We start from the raw sequence: 3,699 nt of genomic DNA, 5'->3' as shown, positions 1-3,699 counted from the left end.
CTAAAAGATAAATAAAACATGTTTCACATTATTGCATATCAAGTACCAGGGTGATCAAAGTTGTAGTCTTGCACATGCTTAGACTGCTCCTCAGTTGAAGCATGGTAGAATGAATCCCATGAATGTAGTCTTGCAGGGTGATCAAAGTTGAAGCAGGGTGATCAAAGTTGTAGTCTTGCACACTACGCTTCAGACTCAAGCACAACTAGTATCAATATTAGATGATGTAGTGAAAGAAAATCGAACACTACTGCACTAGACAAACAGATATGACAGGTACAGGGTGGATAGAGAAAGCAAACAGAGAACTTTGAAGACCATGAATGTATCTATCAACATCAGATAGCTTCAGATTACAAAACCTTGGATGCACAGTCATTAGCTTTTAACTGCTCATAAGAAAGATATTATTTTTAGAGACACTAACATATCAAAATGATTTGAACAATAAATGAACTAACCTGTAGGATGTTCGACTCTTCTCACAAGGAAATAAGTAAAGGGACAATGTAAAAAACACTATTAGTGGCTGAGCCCGATTTATGCATGAATATTTGAATTAGAAATGATGACTATTTCATCACTAGATCAGTATAATTTCCTGTTTTCACCATGCACATGTTTTTTCTGCAAGCACTACTGTGTTTTTAGCAACAATGGCCGGTCGTAACTTAAAAGTATTTTCAAAAGTAGTCGACCATTTTCCTCCTGCCACAATTCACCGATCTAACCATATTGGAGAACTATACCAGACTAGAATAGTAAAGAGATGACGATAACATCAGGCACAGACAATTCTAATGGCCCTTATGTTAAACAATTCTAAGGACTAAAGGGTGCACATAAATATCTCCTTGCACCAATATTTTAAAAGAAAGCAATAATATGTCAATAGACAATATTATTCCTTGCACTCTGGGATAGCATGATAAAAAAATCAAAACAGGGGCCACCACAAAAAAAGTAGGTATGATGCTTATAATGAAAACATGTAGCTTGTTTTATAGAACAGCCACAATATACTGTTCAATATTTACCTCTTTAAGACTAAATGTAGGAAATTACCAAAAAAAACTTTGTTGATCAGGAAAAGAAGCAAGACACCTTGTCTGGAGCTTCAAAGGTGATGTAATCCTCTTGAAAATTCAGCCTTTTACAAGGTTAAACAATGTCAAAAGTGCAAATATGATCATTTTATCACTTGACTGGAGGTTCAAAGGCGACAACAGTTTATTACTTGTTTATCTTTGCAAACAGATGTCACCGGAGAATGGTACAACAACTTTGAGAGCTTCTCAGAAAAAAAAATTCTGAAAAGGTTAGCCAGTCAGTGAAGTTCTAGCTGAACGGCTAATAAGTCTCCAGCATTGGGTACAATGCATGAGATAAATTACTACCCAGTCAACAATTTGAATTTTTGTATGACAGGTTAACAAAACTTGTACACACGAATAACTACTTAGTTCTTAGAAGTTTGAAGTGAAAAAGTCATGCTGCATTTTGAGATGCTAGTACACATGAACTATTTATTCAGTTCTCAGATGTTTGAAGTGCAAAAGTAATGCTGCATTTCAAGATGGTTGTAGCTGTGCAGTGATGAAATGAGGAGAAAAGGAAAAGTAATTGTTCAGAGCAGTATAACTCACATGAAAGTACATAAATGTCTGAATTATAATGCATCTCAACCTGCATCAGCAAAAGGACAAAGCATAAGATGTAAGCTCATATACAAAAGAAACCTTTTACAAACTCTAGTTCTTCATGGGGTAAATGCACACACGAGAAAAGTGAAATGATCATGAGAATCCCTAGGGTGATTTCAGCATTCGAACAAAGTAGGCTGAGTGTAGTGTTGTTTGTTTTAAAAAAAAGAAAAACACAACACATTTGTGATTTAAAAATCTAACTAAGATTGAATATATTACTATTCTATTTTGCACTAACAAAATTTTCAGCAACCGTGTGGCAGACTATTTTCTTCCATAGTTTCATGTACTCTGTTCCGAATCATATCATTTCAGTTTTCTAGGTACATATAGTTTTTGATATGTTTCCGGACATGACATATATCTAGCTACATAGCAAAAGCTAGTAACTAAAGCATCAAATTCACATAGTGACATGTCGAGCTCAAGTAGCAATTAATAATAGTACATGTACATATAAAGCTAACGCTAGCTGGCTCATCAAGCACCCAAATTAAGTAAACAATTCGTAGACTCCACCCTATAGCTCACCGCTGACGCAGATGCAACCCCCCTAATCTACCCCCATTTTATTAATCAAATCAATAATCATGCAACTGCTAATGACAAATAGTAGGGTACAAGTACTACGTATAGTGACCAAGACAAGGAACCTAGGATGGGGGGATTAATTAACAAGGAGGCCCTAGTCCCCTATCGGTCTGCACGTATAATTAACCAACCAGATCAAGCAATTTACAAACCAGATCATGGGGTTGAGGCGGGTGGGTGACCCAGCCATCGATCGATTGTTGTTAAGGAGCTTTAGTACTTCTAGAAATAGGTGAGGTTGAGGACTACATCGTCAAACTCAGTCAGGACTGGTGTGACGATGACGGGGCCACCGTCGACGAGATCTCCGCTAGCCGTCTGCTACGTTGGGGGCGGTGCTGAGCCAGAATAGGGCGTGGCCTGGTGAACGGGGTTGGGGGCGGTGGTGTGGCGGCGACCGGGGGCAGTGCAGCGTCTGCGAGCACGGACAGAGATAGAGAGAGAGAGGGAGGCGTGTGTGCATCCTGGAGTGGAGTGTGGAGAGGGAGGCGTGTGTGCTGGAGATGGAGGCGGGGGAGATCGGGGCAGGCGAGTGCGGGGGTAGTCGCTGGGGCCGACCATGGACGGGCGCGGTGGTCGGAGGCGGTTGGGTGCGCAGGGGCTAGAGGCGGTGGGGTGGGAGTTTTTTGGGAGAGCGGGATAGGTTTAATTCCCGTGGGAGAGGAAGGCGTCTACGAGAAGTACATGCCGAACCGACGGAAACTAATTAATTCCTGTGGGCTAATAGGGTTTCTGGTGAATAAAGATGGAGAATGGGCCGGTCCGCCGATTTCTGGTGGGCGGAAAAGTGAAAACTGAAATAATTTCGGATATCCGCCAGGACCCGCGGGTGAAAGTTAAAACCTGTACCTGACCCGATTTTATCACGTGCCGGATATCGGTGAGACCCGCGAGTTGAATTTTATCACGAGTCGGCCATAGTTGCAAAATTGCTTAAGTACCAAAATTAATCTACAGATACGGTTTACAACGCATGTAAACGTTACAAGAATTATAGTTACTCTACGCATACAGTTGCAACACATGGTAAATGTTGCTATGATCGTATTTACTATACGCATACGGTTTGCAACACATGTTAAACGTTGCCAGTATCATTGTAATTTAACGGATATAGGTTGCAACACATAACATGCGTTGGAACCTAATAACTTCCAACGCATATAACTATATGTTGCCAGGTATACGTTGCTATAGGGGGGTTTGTTTTGTAGTGGAGTTGTGAGCCATGGCGGGGAAGATGTGGGGAGGTGCTCCACGGCCAGAAGGGGGAACACAAAGGCTTGTGCGTGCTCACACGGGGGAGGTCGAGCAGCACCCGCACATGGCCAATGGAAGGGAATAACGAGCTATAGGGCTGCTGCATCCCTGAAGCAGATATGGAGGGGGCGAGCAGTAGCCG

General features: G+C 41.6%; 1 non-coding gene across 1 annotated transcript; it reads right to left on the bottom strand.

The window, feature by feature from the left end:
* Positions 1 to 295: 295 nt before the first annotated feature.
* On the bottom strand, positions 296 to 372 carry LOC111591393 (small nucleolar RNA R160). Its single transcript, XR_004858028.1, has one exon. It is a non-coding gene; the product is annotated as a small nucleolar RNA R160 (small nucleolar RNA).
* Positions 373 to 3,699: the final 3,327 nt, after the last annotated feature.

Source organism: Zea mays, chromosome 4 (assembly GCF_902167145.1).
Source record: "Zea mays cultivar B73 chromosome 4, Zm-B73-REFERENCE-NAM-5.0, whole genome shotgun sequence".
NCBI lineage: Eukaryota > Viridiplantae > Streptophyta > Magnoliopsida > Poales > Poaceae > Zea > Zea mays.
Note: the sequence above shows the minus strand (reverse complement) of the source record. Positions and strands in the feature narration are given on the sequence as shown.